Raw genomic sequence first — 17,259 nt, 5'->3', positions numbered from 1 at the left:
CCAACCTTCGTACCATTTTTATATCTCTGACAACCATTAATCTGTTCTCCATTTTTGTAATTTTGCCTTTTCAGGAATGTTATATGAATGGAGTCATATATGCAGTGCGCAGCCTTTTGATAGTGACCTTTGCACTCAGCATCATTCTCTGGAGACTCCTTCACAGTTGTTTCATGTGTCTGCATGTGTCAGAACTTTCTCCACTATACCACTGGGTAGAGTTCCTGGGTCTGGATGTGTCACAGTTTGTTGAATTGTTCACCTGTTGAAGAACATCTGGGCTACTTCCAGTTTGAGGCTGTTATGAATTAAGGTGCCATTTGTAAATGGGTTTTTGTGTGAAGATCAGTTCTCATTTCTGTGGGATAGATGGCCAGGAGTGTAATCAGTGGGTCATATGGTAGTATGTACTACTGATTGAAAACAGCTGAACTCCTCCGTGGTTTTCCAGAGTAGCTGCACCGTGGTACGTTCCCATCTGCAGTGTGGGAGCTGTCCAGTTCTGTATCCTCAGTAGCATTTGGTGCTGTCACTATTTTTTATTTTAGGAGAGTAGTATTTTAGTAATCCTGGTAGGCATATAGTGAGACTTCACTGTGGCTTCCACTGGCATTTCCCTTTTGGGTAATGATGTTGCACACTTTTTCATGTGTTACTTACCCTGTGTATATCCTCTTTGATGAAATGTTTTTGAATTTTGGAATTCATGCCCTCTGCGCATTTTCTAATAGGATTGCTTGCTAGTTTACTGTTGATGTTGAGTGTTCTTTGTGTATTGTAGATACTAGTCTTTTGTTGGGTAGATGGTTTGCAAGTGTCTTCTCCCTCTTTATAGCTTGTGTTTTCATTCTTTTAACAGGATCTTTCACACAGCAAAAGTTTGTAATTTCGATGAATTCTAGTTTGTCAGATTTACCTTTATGGATTATGTTTTTGGCATCAAAAGGTCCTGAAGGGGCCCTAAGTCCTGATGAGTTTCTGCTGTTTTTTTTAAAAACTTTGTAGTTTTATCTTTTACGTTTAAGTTCATGATCTGTTTTGACTTAAGCTGAAACTGTTCTACTTCCTCTTCCTCCTCCTCCTCCTTCTCCTCCTCTTTCTTCCTATAGGAGTCCAATGGCTTTAGGGCTATTTATTGGAAAGGCTGTCTTTCCTCCGTTGAATTGCTTTTGCACCTTTGCAAAATTCAGCGATGAGAGCATTCCCACTCATGTTGCCTCATTCCCAATTACATCATCCAGGGTCCAATCAGGAGGTCAAATCCATACTGTTTGAAGAGCAGAATGTAATATAAATAATTCTTTTTTTTTCAATATATGAAATTTATCATCAAAGTGGTTTCCATACAACTCCCAGTGCTCATCCCAAAAGGTGCCCTCCTCAATACCCATCACCCACCCTCCCATCCCCCATCAACCCTCAGTTTGTTCTCAGTTATTAAGAGTCTCTTATGCTTTGGCTCTCTCCCACTCTAACCTCTTTTTTTTTTTTTTTCCTTCCCCTCCCCTCCCCCATGGACTTCTGTTAAGTTTGTCAGGATCCACCTAAGAGTGAAAGCATATGGTATCTGTCTTTCTCTGTATGACTTATTTCACTTAGCATAACACTCTTCAGTTCCATCCACGTTGCTACAAAGGGCCATATTTCATTCTTTCTCATTGCCACGTAGTATTCCATTGTGTATATAAACCAAAATTTCTTTATCCATTCATCAGTTGATGGACATTTAGGCTCTTTCCATAATTTGGCTATTGTTGAGAGTGCTGCTATAAACATTGGGGTACAAGTGCCCCTAGCATCAGTAGTCCTGTATCCCTTGGGTAAATTCCTGGCAGTGCTACTGCTGGATTATAGGGTAAGTCTATTTTTAATTTTTTGAGGAACCTCCACACTGTTTTCCAGAGTGGCTGCACCAATTTGCATTCCCACCAAGAGTGCAAGAGGGTTCCCGTTTCTCCACATCATGTCCAGCATCTATAGTCTCCTGATTTGTTCATTTTGGCCACTCTGACTGGCGTGAGGTGGTATCTGAGTGTGGTTTTGATTTGTATTTCCTTGATGAGGAGTGACGTTGAGCATCTTTTCATGTGCCTGTTGGCCATTTGGATGTCTTCTTTAGAGAAATGTCTATTCATGTTTTCTACCCATTTCTTCACTGGGTTACTTGTTTTTCGGGTGTGGAGTTTGGTGAGCTCTTTATAGATTTTTGGATACTAGCCCTTTGTCCGATATGTCATTTGCAAATATCTTTTCCCATTCCGTTGGTTGCCTTTTAGTTTTGTTGGTTGTTTCCCTTGCTGTGCAGAAGCTTTTTATCTTCATAAGGTCCCAGTAGTTCATTTTTGCTTTTAATTCCCTTGCCTTTGGGGATGTGTCAGGTAAGAAATTGCTACGACTGAGGTCAGAGAGGTCTTTTCCTGCTTTCTCCTCTAGGGTTTTGATGGTTTCCTGTCTCACATTCAGGTCCTTCATCCATTTTGAGTTTATTTTTGTGAATGGTGTGAGAAAGTGGTCTAGTTTCATCCTTCTGCATGTTGCTGTCCAGTTCTCCCAGCACCATTTTTTAAAGAGACTTTTTTCCATTGGATGTTCTTTCCTGCTTTGTCAAAGATTAGCTGGCCATACGTTTGTGGGTCTAGTTCTGGGGTTTCTATTCTATTCCATTGGTCTATGTGTCTGTTTTTGTGCCAATACCATGCTGTCTTGATGATGACAGCTTTGTAGTAGAGGCTAAAGTCTGGGATTGTGATGTCTCCTGCTTGATCTTCTTCTTCAAAATTACTTTGGCTATTCGGGGCCTTTTGTGGTACCATATGAATTTTAGGATTGCTTCTTCTAGCTTTGAGAAGAATGCTGGTGCAATTTTGATTGGGATTGCATTGAATGTGTAGATAGCTTTGGGTAGTAGTGACATTTTGACAATGTTTATTTTTCCAATCCATGAGCACGGAATGTTTTTCCATTTCTTTATATCTTCTTCAATTTCCTTCATAAGGTTTCTATAGTTTTCAGCATACAGATCTTTTACATCTTTGGTTAGATTTATCCCTAGGTATTTTATGCTTGTTAGTGCAATTGTGAATGGGATTAGTTTCTTTATTTGTGTTTCTGTTGCTTCATTGTTAGTGTATAAGAATGCAACTGATTTCTGTACATTGATTTTGTATCCTGCAATTTTGCTAAATTCATGTATCAGTTCTAGCAGACTTTTGGTGGAGTCTATCGGATTTTCCATGTATAATATCATGTTATCTGCAAAAAGTGAAAGCTTGACTTCCTCTTTGCCAATTTTGATGCCTTTGATTTGATGCCTTGATTTTGTTGTCTGATTGCTGATGCTAGAACTTCCAACACCATGTTAAACAACAGCGGTGAGAGTGGGCATCACTGTCGTGTTCCCGATCTCAGGGAAAAAGCTCTCAGTTTTTCCCCATTGAGGATGATGTTAGCTGTGGGCTTTTCATAAATGGCTTTTATGATGTTTAAGTATGTTCCTTCTATCCCGACTTTCTCGAGGGTTTTTATTAAAAAATGTTGCTGAATTTTGTCAAATGCCTTTTCTGCATCGATTGACAGGATCATATGGTTCTTATCTTTTCTTTTATTAATGTGATGTATCACATTGATTGATTTGCTAATGTTGAACCAGACTGCAGCCCAGGAATGAATCCCACTTGATCATGGTGAATAATTCTTTTTATAAGCTGTTGAATTCGATTTGCTAGTATCTTATTGAGAATTTTTGCATCCATATTCATCAGGGATATTGGCCTGTAGTTCTCTTTTTTTACTGGGTCTCTGTCTGGTTTAGGAATCAAAGTAATACTGGCTTCATAAAACAAGTCTGGAAGTTTTCCTTTCCTTTCTATTTTTTGGAATAGCTTGAGAAGGATAGGTATTATCTCTGCTTTAAACATCTGGTAGAACTCCCCTGGGAAGCCATCTGGTCCTGGACTCTTATTTGTTGGGAGATTTTTGATAACTGATTCAATTTCTTCGATGGTTATGGGTCTGTTCAAGCTTTCTATTTCCTCCTGATTGGAAACTTTCTATTTCCTCCTGAGTTTTGGAAGCGTGTGGGTGTTTAGGAATTTGTCCATTTCTTCCAGGTTGTTCAGTTTGTTGGCATATAATTTTTCATAGTATTCCCTGATAATTGCTTGTATTTCTGAGGGATTGGTTGTAGTAATTCCATTTTCATTCATGATTTTATCCATTTGGGTCCTCTCCCTTTTCTTTTTGAGAAGCCTGGCTAGTGGTTTATCAATTTTGTTTATTTTTTTCAAAAAACCAACTCTTGGTTTCATTGATCTGCTCTACCGTTTTTGTAGATTCTATATTGTTTATTTCTGCTCTGATCTTTATTATTTCTCTTCTTCTGCTGGGTTTAGGCTGTCTTTGCTGTTCTGCTTCTATTTCCTTTAGGTGTGCTGTTAGATATTGTATTTGGGATTTTTCTTGTTTCTTGAGATAGGCCTGGATTGCAATGTATTTTCCTCTCAGGACTGCCTTCGCTGCATCCCAAAGCGTTTGGATTGTTGTATTTTCATTTTCGTTTGTTGCCATATATTTTTAAATTTCTTCTCTAATTGCCTGGTTGACCCACTCATTCTTTAGTAGGGTGTTCTTTAACCTCCATGCTTTTGGAAGTTTTCCAGACTTTTTCCTGTGGTTGATTTCAAGCTTCATAGCACTGTGGTCTGAAAGTATGCATGGTATGATCTCAATTCTTGTATACTTATGAAGGGCTGTTTTGTGACCCAGTATGTGATCTATCTTGGAGAATGTTCCATGTGCACTCAAGAAGAAAGTATATTCTGTTGTTTGGGATGCAGAGTTCTAAATATATCTGTCAAGTCCATCTGATCCAATGTATCATTCAGGGCCCTTGTTTCTTTATTGACCGTGTGTCTAGATGATCTATCCATTTCTGTAAGTGGGGTGTTAAAGTCCCCTGCAATGACCACATTCTTATCAATAAGGTTGCTTGTGTTTGTGAGTAATTGTTTTATATATTTAGGGGCTCCCATATTCGGCACATAGACATTTAAATTGTTAGCTCTTCCTGATGGATAGACCCTGTAATTATTATATAATGCCCTTCTTCATCTCTTGTTACAGCCTTTAATTTAAAGTCTAGTTTGTCTGATATAAGTATGGCTACTCCAGCTTTCTTTTGACTTCCAGTAGCATGATAAATAGTTCTCCATCCCCTCACTTTCAATCTGAAGGTGTCCTCAGGTCTAAAATGAGTCTCTTGTAGACAGCAAATAGATGGGTCTTGTTTTTTATCCATTCTGATACCCTATGTCTTTTGGTTGGTGCATTTAGTCCATTTACGTTCAGTGTTATTATAGAAAGATAGGGGTTTAGAGTCATTGTGATGTCTGTATGTTTCATGCTTGTAGCGATATCTCTGGTACTTTGTCTCACAGGATCCCCCTTAGGATCTCTGGTAGGGCTGGTTTAGTGGTGACGAATTCCTTCAGTTTTTGTTTGTTTGGGAAGACCTTTATCTCTCCTTCTATTCTAAATGACAGACTTGCTGGATAAAGGATTCTCAGCTGCATATTTTTTCTGTTCATCACATTGAAGATATCCTGCCATTTCTTTCTGGCCTGCCAAGTTTCATTAGAGAGATCGGTCATGAGTCTTATAGGTCTCCCTTTATATGTTAGAGCGTGCTTATCCCTAGCTGCTTTCAGAATTTTGTCTTTATCCTTGTATTTTGCCATTTGACTATGATATGTCGTGCAGAAGATCGATTCAAGTTACGTCTGAAGAGAGTTCTCTGTGCCTCTTGGATTTCAATGCCTTTTTCCTTCTCCAGATAGGGAACTTCTCAGCTATGATTTCTTCAAGTACCCCTTCAGCACCTTTCCCTCTCTCTTCCTCCTCTGGAATACCAATTATGTGTAGATTATTTCTCTTTAGTGCATCACTTAGTTCTCTAATTTTCCCCTCATACTCCTGGATTTTTTTATCTCTCTTTTTCTCAGCTTCCTCTTTTTCCATAATTTTATCCTCTAGTTCACCTATTCTCTTCTCTGCCTCTTCAATCCAAGCCATGGTCGTTTCCATTTTATTTTGCAGCTCGTTTATAGCAGTTTTTAGCTCCTCCTGACTGTTCCTTAGTCTCTTGATCTCTGTAGCAATAGATTCTCTGCTGTCCTCTATACTGTTTTCAAGCCCAGCGATTAATTTTATGACTATTATTCTAAATTCACTTTCTGTTATATTGTTTAAATCCTTTTTGATCAGTTCGTTAGCTGTTGTTATTTTGTGGAGATTCTTTTGAGGGGAATTCTTCTGTTTGGTCATTTTGGATAGTCCCTGGAGTGGTGCGGGACTGCGGGGCACTTCCCCTGTGCTGTCTTGAATAACTTGTGTTGGTGGGCGGGGCCACAGTCAGACCTGATGTCTGCCCCCAGCCCACCGCTGGGGCCACAGTCAGACTGGTGTGTACCTTCTCTTCCCCTCTTCTAGGGGCAGGATTCACTGTGGGGTGGTGTGGCCCGTCTGGGCTACTTACACACTGCTAGGCTTGTGGTGCTGGGAATCTGGCGTATTAGCTGGGGTGGATCGGCAAGGTGCACAGGGGCGGGAGGGGCGGGCTCAGCTCGCTTATCCTTCGGTGATCTGCTTCGGGAGGGGCCCTGCGGTACCGGGAGGGAGTCAGACCCGCTGCCGGAGGGATGGATCTGCAGAAGCACAGCGTTGGGTGTCTGCGCGGTGCAAGCAAGCTCCCTGGCAGGAAGTGGTTCCCTTTGGGATTTTGGCTGGGGGATGGGCGAGGGAGATGGCGCTGGCAAGCGCCTTTGTTCCCCACCAAGCTGTGCTCTGTCGTCCTTGGCTCAACAACTCTCCCTCCCGTTATCCTCCAGCCCTCCCGCTCTCCGAGCAGAGATGTTAACTTATAACCTTCCAGATGTTAAGTCCCGCTTGCTGTCCGAACACACTCCATCCGGCCCCTCCCGCTTTTGCCAGCCAGACTCGGGGGCTCTGCTTTGCGGGCGGGCCACCCCTCCGCCCCGGCTCCCTCAGGCCAGTCCGTGTAGCGTGCACCGCCTCTCCACCCTTCCTACCCTCTTCCGTGGGCCTCTCCTCTACGCTTGGAGAATCCATTCTGCTAGTCTTCTGGCTGTTTTCTGGGTTATTTAGGCAGGTGTAGGTGGAATCTAAGTGATCAGCAGGATGTGGTGAGCCCAGCGTCTTCCTACGCTGCCATCTTCCCCCACCCTCAATAATTCCTAATTAGTATCAGGTGGTTAACTACCAAAAGAGGTTGAAGAGGATTTTATAGGATCCCAGAGAACGACACGCAAAGAAGTTGTTCACACCCTCGTACAGAGGAAGAGTGGACAGTGAAGGAACAGGGGACCTAGGAAGCCGTGCCCCATCCCTCCATGGAGGCTAGCATTCAAATGCCTTCGAGGAGGGCATGGGTACTCTAGGGACACAGGGCCTTCCTAGTGGTGAAGAAACTTGTCAGAGGCAGTGAGCCACAGCTGCTTTGCCAGGTGGGGAGACAGCTGCCTGAGGGTGTGTCTGGAACTATAGCAGAAGGGATTCCTAGGCTGTGGCTGTGTGGGCTGGGACTCCTGCATTCCAGGTGAGAACATGACGTCCTGCCGTGTCCCTGCCAGTGCAGGGGGCCTATGTGTGAGGGCTGCTGACATGAGCACTGGTGAGTTGTTCCCACACCAGTCCTCTACTTAGTGAAAATGAAGGGGAAACTGGACTCCGAAGGCAAAGTGCCATCTTGCCACTCCTGACCCCCACTGTCTCCAGAGCTCTCTGGAGATAAATCGTAACGCTGAGGCGGGTGGCACGGAGTTCACTCCGGGATCACAATGCAGGTGAAGGAGGGAGTGGGAAATAATAAACTCCTCACTGTCATACAGTCTTAAGGGAAGGTGTATTACGGTTCTCCAGAGAAACAGAACCACCAGAAGAATGTATGTGTGAATGTGGGTTGGTGGCTATCTCTGTTTCTGTCTGTCTGTCTGAGGGAATCGGCTCACGTGATGGTGGAGGCTGGTGAGTCGAAAATCCGTGGGCAGGTAGGCTGGCAGGCTGGAGAGTGGGAGGCATTTATGCCACAGTTCGAGTCCAAAGGCCATTTGCTGGCAGAATTCCCTCTCTAAGGAGGTCACTTCTTTTTCTTCCATCCATCCTGCCTTCCTGCCTTCCTTCCTTCATTCATTCATTATTTTAGAGATAGAGCACAAGTAGAGGAGAGGGGGAGAGAGAGAATCTCAAGCAGCCTACACACTGAGCATGGAGCCCATCCCATGACCTGAGCCAAAATCTAGAGCCAGACCCTCAAGGGACTGAGCCACCCAGGTGCCCCATAAGGAGGTCACTTTTTTTCTATCAAAGCTTTCGGCTGATTGTATGAAGACCACCTACACTGTGGGTAATCTGCTTGTTTCATTCAAGTGATTTAAATGTTAATGTCATGAAAAATAGCTTCATAGAAACATCTAGGATAATGTTTGTCTGGGTACCATGACCTAGTCAGGTTGACAATAAATGAACAGTCACAGAAGGCTCTCAGTCTTTCACCATTAAATGTGGTGTTAGCTGTAAGGTTTTAGCAGGTGCCCTTTATCAGGCTGAGGATGCTTCTTTCTCTTCCTTCTTTGCTAAGAGTTTTTTTGTTTTTGTCATGGTCAAGTGTGGAATTTTATCAAGTTCTTTTTCTGCTTCTATTGACATGATCACATGCTTTTTCTTTTTTTACTCTGTTAGTATGGTAAATTACATTGATTTTCAAATGAAAATCCAATCTTGCTTTTTGGGATAAGTTCTACTTGCTCGTGATATATTATTCTATTTATATATTATTGGATTAAGATGGTTAAAATGTTTCTAAGGAAATTTGTATCTGTATTCTTGTTCTTGAGAGATAGTACCGTGTGTGTGTGTGTGTGTGTGTGTGTGTGTGTGTGTGTGTGTGTGTTTTCCTTGTAATTTTTTTGGTCTTATTTGGTATCTTGATAATGTTTGCCTCACAAAATCAGTCAGGAAGTGTCGTCCCCTCCCCCATATTTTTCTGGAAGAATTTTTGTAGAATTGGTACCATTTCTTAAATATTTGGCAGAATGTACCAATGAAATGATTTGGCCTAGGATTTTCTTTGCGGAATGTTTCCATTTGTGAATTTATTTTCTTCAATAGATGTAGAGTTCTACAGGTAGTCTGTTTCTTCTTGAGTGACCTTTGGTAGTTTGTCCTTTTCAACTTTGATAATTGGAATACCGGAGACGTAAATGTGACTTTATATCAGTATTTCCAATCCATATTTATATTATAGGGTTTTTCATGAACTTTTTTGAGATTACATTTGTATCTCTTTTCTTGTGTGTTAACATAAATCCTGTGGTAGTTTTTAACATTGTTCACCGATAAGTTTTCAGCTGCGTGTGGATGTGTGAGACACTGAACTTCCTGACCCTTTTAGTGGGATATGCCCCCTTGACGTAGTTCTGGCCAATGAAGTGTAAGGAGAAACAGCGTATTTTCACTTCCAGGCTAGATCACTTAATGCATGAGTCTGGCTTCCATTCTCTTTTTCCCAGCCTCAGCAAGTGTAGAAATGTATTGAGATGGAGTATTTATCATTCTTGGTCCTTGAGAAACTATAACGAGCAGAGCATTCTGACAGTGTCTCCTTGAATGTATGGCATGTGCAAGAAATAAATCTTGTTGTTTGAGTCCGCTGAGGTGTGAAGTTGATAGTTAGTGCAGCAAAATCTCCTGTCCTGATTGATACTGTTTCTTCTTAGCTTTATCCTGCTTACTACATAACATAGCTTCAGAATAACACTACAAATAACGTTAATAATAATATATCATTATTAAATTATATATGATCCACATAGTATTCTAATATTATTAGTGATAACACTACTGGGTGAGGCTTAATGTTTTTTTTGCAGTTCATGTAGCTCTTAATATGACCTACTACTACCGAGCCTCACGAAATGACTGTGTCCCAAGTACCTTGAAATGATCATTGTCTTTCTGGAATTATGTTACCCATTTTGTATATTGCTGAGACATCCTTAAACTGAATTTGAGGCTTAAGGTTTTTTTGAGCCACATGGGTGATTTGAGTTTGGTGTGCAGACATGATTACCAGCTCTTAGCCCTTCTGCCCACCACCCCCAGCACTAAGGTAACTTCCTCAGAATTCTCTGGGGCTTGGGCAGGAACCAGCCAGTAGACTTTTAGTTCACCCTTAGCTGAGGGTTTAGCCCTTTGAGGCCCCAGCCCCCTGTGAGAGAGGGTTCCCACCAGACTCTCACCTTGGGTAGGTCCTGCCCATGTGCCCCCGAGGCTGTCAGAGTGAAATCTTGACTTGGCTCTGGGAGACCAGTGCTCTCATGACACTGGTAGCCTCAAGGCCCTGCTTCCATCAGTGGGTTCTCACTCTCTTCTCACCTCCTTGGTGTTCAAGAAGGTGTTCTCTTGAAAAATTTTTTTCTTTGTATTTTTTTTTTAAACAGTGTTTTTAACATTTTTTTAAAATTAAATTTATTGTCAGATTGGTTTCCATACAGCACCCAGTGCTCATCCCAAAAGGTGCCCTCCTCAGTGCCCATCACCCACCCTCCCTTCCCTCCCTCCCACCCCCCATCAACCCTCAGTTTATTCTCAGTTTTTAAGACTCTCTCATGGTTTGGCTCCCTCCCTCTCTAACCATTTTTTTCCTTCCTTCCCCTCCCCCATGGTCTTCTGTTAAGTTTGTCAGGATCCACATAAAAGTGAAAACATATGGTATCTGTCTTTCTCTGTATGACTTATTTCACTTAGCATAACCCTCTCCAGTTCTATCCACGTTGCTACAAAAAGCCATATTTCCTTCTTTCTCATTGCCACGTAGTACTCCATTGTGTATACAAACCACAATTTCTTTATCCATTCATCAGTTGATGGACATTTAGGCTCTTTCCATAATTTGGCTATTGTTGAGAGTACTGCTATAAACATTGGGGTACAAGTGCCCCTAGGCATCAGCACTCCCGTATGCCTTGGGTAAATTCCTAGCAGTGCTATTGCTGGGTCATAGGGTAGGTCTATTTTTAATTTTTTGAGGAAACTCCACACTGTTTCCCAGAGTGGCTGCCCAAGTTTGCATGCCCACCAACAGTGCAAGAGGGTTCCCGTTTCTCCACATCCTCTCCAGCATCTATAGTCTCCTGATTTGTTCATTTTAGCCACTTTGGCGTGAGGTGGTATCTGAGTGTGGTTTTGATTTGTATTTCCCTGATGAGGAGTGAAGTTGAGGACCTTTTCATGTGCCTGTTGGCCATCTGGATGTCATCTTTAGAGAAGTGTCTATTCATGTTTTCTGCCCGTTTCCTCACTGGATTATTTGTTTTTTGGGTGTGGAGTTTGGTGAGTTCTTTATAGATTTTGGATACTAGCCCTTTGTCCGGTATGTCATTTGCAAATATCTTTTCGCATTCTGTCAGTTTCCTTTTAGTTTTGCTGATTGTTTCCATTGCAGTGCAGAAGCTTTTTATCTTCATGAGGTCCCAATAGTTCATTTTTGCTTTTAATTCCCTTGCCTTTGGGGATGTGTCAAGTAGGAAATTGCTGTGGCTGAGGTCAGAGAGGTGTTTTTCCTGCTTTCTCTTCTAGGGTTTTGATGGTTTCCTGTCTCACATTCAGGTCCTTTATCCATTTTGAGTTTATTTTTGTGAATGGTGTAAGAAAGTGGTCTAGTTTCAACTTTCTGCGTGTTGCTGTCCAGTTCTCCCACCACCATTTGTTAAAGAGACTTTTTTCCATTGGATGTTCTTTTCTGCTTTGTCAAAGATTAGTTAGCCATACTTTTGTGGGTCCAATTCTGGAGTCTCTATTATATCCATTGGCCTATGTGTCTGTTTTTATGCCAGTACCATGCTGTTATTTATTTTTGAGAGGGAGAGACAGAGTGTGAGTGGGGGAGGGGCAGAGAGAGAGGGAGACACAGAATCTGGAGGCTCCAGGCTTTGAGCTGTCAGCACAGAGCCCGATGTGGGGCTCAAACTTACGAACTGTGAGATCATGACCTGAGCTGAAGTCAGTCGCTTAACCAACTGAGCCACCCAGATGCCCTTAAAAAACGTTTTTAATGTTTATTTATTTTGAGAGAGAGAGAGAGAGAGAAAGGGAGAGAGCGAGCGCATGAGATGGGGAGGGGCAGAGAGAGAGAGAGAGGGAGACACAGATTCCAAAGCAGGCTCCAGGCTCTGAGCTGTCAGCACAGAGCCTGACTTGGGGCTTGAACTCATGAACCATGAGATCATGACCTGAGCTGAAGTCAGACGCTCAACTGACTGAGCTGGCCAGGCGCCCCTATTTTTTTTTGTTGTTGTTGAGAAAGACAGAGTGTGAGCAGGGGAGGGGGCAAGGAGAGAGGGAGAATCTCAAGCAGTCTCTTCACTGTCAGCACAGAGCCTGATGTGGGGCTTGGACTCAAAAACAAAGAGATCATAACCTGAGCCGAAATCAAGACTGGCATGCTTAACTGACTGAGCTACCCAGGCACCCTGCCCCCTCTGTATTTTTAATGTTAGAATTGTTTGGGGTCATTGGCTCCACCATATCTCCAGGGAGGGAAGCCTGACCATTGTTTCTGAGGTAGGGGCTGAGGAGGCATTCCTCTGTGATTCTGTCATCTTCCTGTCACTGTTGTGTGTGGCTTCCTTCCTTCAGTTACTTGGGAAGGAATAGGCACATTCAGCCCTGTCATCGTTGCCTATGCCTGGGCGATGAGAGTTTCCTTCACGGGGCCCCTAGTTGCTGAACACATGTGTGCTTCTTGGCCTTGCCTGTCCCCGTACCACCACCTCTTCCTTGCACATACGCAGCTCATGAATGGGTGTCACCATCAGCTTTTTCTTCTCTTTTTTAAAAGATTTATTTGTTTTGAGAGAGAGAGCATGCAAGGGAGGGGAGGAAAGAGAGGGAGAGAGAATCCCAAGCAGGCTTTGCACTCTCAGAGTAGTTACCTAGCAGTATGTGAGCAAGGGTTGATTGAGATCGCCCTGGGGCTTTCAGAAAGCTTGATCAGTGGGGCTGTGCCTCCTTTTGAGGTTTCCCCAGGCTCTCTGTGAGTCAGGTTCTCTTTCTTGTGCCCCAGGGTTACTGAAAGTTTCCTCGTTGTAGGTCTGCCTGGGGCGGTGCGTTCTACCCACTGGACATGGTGTGAGTCCTATTGGTTGTCACCTCTCATCTCTTCTTCCTGGGCTGCTCCCAGCTGGTCCCTGTGCTGACCAACACCTCTTGTCTGGTAACCGGACTTCACTTCAGCAGGAAGCTCTGGCTGGAGAAGATGGGCTTAAGTGGCCAGCTGCCTTGGAGAAGTGGGAACTGAGGATACAAACATGTTTTCTTGGGACAGATAAGATAACTTTGTGCACATAAAGATGTTATCTGTCTAGACTCGAATATAATGCAGTGTACTATTGATTGCATAAAAAAACATTAGTTTTTACAACTTTGTAATGATTTTAGATTCAGGCATAGCCAGGCCAGGCTCTTAGAATTGTGGCTCTGGGATCTTTTGTTAGCTAGCCTCCTTTTTTCTTTCCTGGCCCACCGGCCCCTGCATATTGGGGTATTTGGACCCAAGTCTTCTGAGTGTTCCTTCTCAGCCCCCTGGGGTCTGGGAATGCCCTTTTTCTCAGATCCCTCTCTCATGTATGGATATTCCCCTTCCTCTCAGAAACTCATTCTCCATCCTTGACTGGGTATGTCACCACCCCCGCTTTATGCAGACCCAACTCATTTGGACACCCCTCTTTTACTTGTCTCTGTAGCCCATTATAGAAGCTTATCTCTGGTCCTCAGAATCCCAGGGCTCTGTGCTCATAGGAAAGGATCCGTACGACAGCAATGTATCAGCCTTTGCCTCCTCTAGGGGAGTCTGCTTTGTCTCTCTCTGCGCTGACAGTCCTTTGTGACTCCCTGTGGACAGCCTTCCCTGGAGCACAGTGATCCCAGCTTCGGGCCTCTGGTCCTGGACGCCCCATCACTGTTAATGGTAGCATCTCTCTTTCCTTCTTCCTCTTTAGCCTCGACATTGAGCACCCAGGAGCCCGGCTGGAAAGATGATTTCCGGAGCCCCAAGGATGCTCTCTAAAGGGTGCTCTCTATCTCCATAACAACACAGTGCCCTCCCAGGCCTCTCCTTCACCTCAGCCTTCTGCGTTTAGTGGCCTCCATTCATGTGGCTGTCTTGCCCATGCTGCCACTGTGCTGCTCTCTCCTGGGTCAGCAGGCAGGCTCTCACTCCACTGGTCCTTACTTGGACCCCCCACTTGAACCCGTGGCTTCCAATGTATTGCATCCAGAAAGCCTCTCTGAACCAAGGTCCCTGCATGTCCCCTCAAGGATCCTGAGTGCCAGTGTTTATTATTGGATCCATTTGATTGTCCTTACTGTGGACTCCATGTCGGTCGGCCCTGGGTTCAGAGACAGTTTTGGGAAAATGGTGGTTGAACAGGAGAATGGATACGTGGTGAAGCTTGGGAAGGTGTGCTGGTTGTGGGCAGAGCTAAGGACCCTGTCCCCCTCCTGGACCTCCCAAAGCTGGCTGCATGGGGCTGGCCCCACACGTTGTGTGTCTCTTGAAGTAGCCTCTGTTCAGGCTGCTGAGGAGGGAACGGGCAGGACACAGTAGAGATGAAAACTTCTGCCACCACCTGTCTGGGGCAGGTCTTGTTGCCGGCTACATCTTTGCTATCCCCCTCTCCTCCAATCCGAGCGCCTGCTATCTTGGGGCTTGTGAGGACAAAAGAGATGACCAGAGTGTGTGCGGGGAAGAGCCCAGCCTCTGCAGGCAGCAAGCAAGCTGACAATTGCAATCTTCTCTCTACCCAGAGTTTTTGGGTTCCAGTGCATTTTCTCTTTCCTGAGGGGACAGGGCAGACCCCAAATCTTGAGGGCTCTTCTGGGCAGCTGGCTTTGGAGGTTAAAGCAGAGCAAACCCCCTACCATATGTGGGCTGTGCCATCAGGGGGTTTGTGAGGTCATGGGCCTGGAGCACCTGTGGCTCTGACTTTTGTGGAGATGGGTACCACAGGTACCCTCGGGTTCAGTGGTTTAGTGGTTGAGAGAGTGTATTTTGGCTTTATAGACTTGAATTTGAATCTGGCTCTTTTGCTCTGAGCTTTCATTTCCTCTTCTATGAGTTGGGGATAACACCAACCCTTGCCTTGTGTAGATAATGGTAACTTTTATAAGTGGTTCTTGGGCACCTGGGTGACTCAGTTGGTTGAGCATCCGAATTCGGCTCAGGTCATGATCTCACGGTTCATGAGTTGGAGCCCCACATTGGGCTCTGTCTGACAGCTCGGAGCCTGGAGTCTGTTCTGGGTTCTGTGTCTCCTGCTCTTCCTTCCCCTCCTGTACTCACTCACTCACTCACTCACCTCTCTCTTTCAAAAATAAAAAAAAAAATTTAAAAATTTATAAACAAAACAAAAACTGGTTCTTATTATTGTTTATTGCAGTGTCTGGCACATAGCAAGTTATTCTTCCAAGAGAGAAGATGAGCATCATCACATCATCTTGTTTATGTCATTGTGATGATTAACTTTATGTGTCAACTTGGCTGGATCATGGTGCCCAGATAGATACTTGGTCAGACACTCTTCTAGGTCCTTCTGTGAAAGTAGTTTTTGTCACTAGGTTATCATTTAAAGCAGTATACTTTGAATAAAGCAGGTATCCTCTGTTGTGTGGGTGGGCCTCATGTAATCAGTTAAAGGCCTTAAGATAGGAGACTGACCTCCCCAGAAGAATTCAGCCAACAAATGGCCTTTGGACTCAAACTACAAGCCTTCCCTGGGTCTCCAGCTGACAGCCTACCCAGCAGATAGATAGATAGATAAATAAAGCTCTCTCTCCTTCTTTCCCCCACCTACATGCGTGCGTGTGCGTGTGCACACACACACACAAACACACCCATTATTGGTTCTATTTCTCTGGAGAATCTGCACTCATAGTCATGGGGCAGTGGACACGGAACTCACCAAGGGCAAGAATCATGTCTTCTTTGTCAAGCCCTCTTTCCCCCGTACCTAGCACAGTGCTAGCCCATGGCAGGTGCTCTGCCCTGGTAACTTGGTGATTACTGAGCACTTTATATGTTCTACCTCCTAGCTGCAAAGTCTACCTCAATGAGAACCAAGAGTTACTGGAGTCAAGTGTGTGAGTTAGAGGTGGAGACTGTGGCAAGTTGTGCAAGTCTCCCAGGGCAGGTGAAGAGAAGTTTTGATCCAGATGTTGGTTGTACATTTGGAGACCCGAAATTTGAACATGGGGGAAGGGACTACCATGTTCAAGGGCCTGCCTTTGCTCAGCAGCACTTCGGAGCAGGCCAGAGGAGAGGCCGTTTCCTTTGGCCCTTCCAGAACCTGCTGTGGTGATGGGGAATGGGGAGAACCATGTGCGTGGTCCTGCCTTAGCCCCTTCTCGCTTCACCAACTGTACAGAGACTGGCAGCAACAGACGGTAACTTTTCTCAAGTTTTATTGTAAAATCCTCCGAAAAAGAGCATTTACATTGACAATACTTGATGATAATTTGTGAATCGTCTTTATATCAAGTGGTACTGCAGTTACACGGTGTGTTCAATACTGTGCAATACGTTAAAGTAAACACAAACTTATTTCAAATGCCAGGTACGGTTACTGTGTTGGTACAAAGTTCTAAAGTTGATGTATTAAAAATAATTTATATATATCGTATAAACAAGGAAAAATTCACATGTATCGTAAGTACAGGAGGCCTTTTGAGAAATACTGGTGATTACAGAAAATAGATTTTGGTGTCTACACAACTGCTCAAAATAATATATCTGCCTTGACGTAAGAGCTCTGAAAGTTTTCTGAGGCGGGGAGGAGGAGAATCTTAATGGGACAAAGGGTGTGCATGTGACTTCGTATCTTGAGGGCCATTCAGCTACACTATAGCATGAAACACTGTGTGTGTGACCACTGCAGCAACACTCCATGGCCACTTCTGTTTTGAGGCCATCTCACAGGGCCTTCAGAAAGTGTGAGCAGGAGGGGGAACCGTGGGGGGTTGACGGGGCCAGGCCAGAAATGGGGGCTGCCCAGCCACAGGGGCTGCTGTGGGGTCTGGGGTGGTGGCTTATGGACCTGTCGTCCTGCACCTCTGAAGCAGCTGAAGTATCTTAACTGACTCTTAAACGGATGGCAGATGTCACGCTAGGCAGCAGACAAGGGTTTGGAT

The sequence above is a fragment of the Panthera pardus genome, unplaced genomic scaffold (assembly GCF_024362965.1).
Source record: "Panthera pardus isolate Hobbes unplaced genomic scaffold, ASM2436296v1 HiC_scaffold_2, whole genome shotgun sequence".
Lineage (NCBI taxonomy): Eukaryota > Metazoa > Chordata > Mammalia > Carnivora > Felidae > Panthera > Panthera pardus.
The sequence above is the reverse complement of the archived record's forward strand: the minus strand, read 5'-3'. Positions refer to the sequence as shown.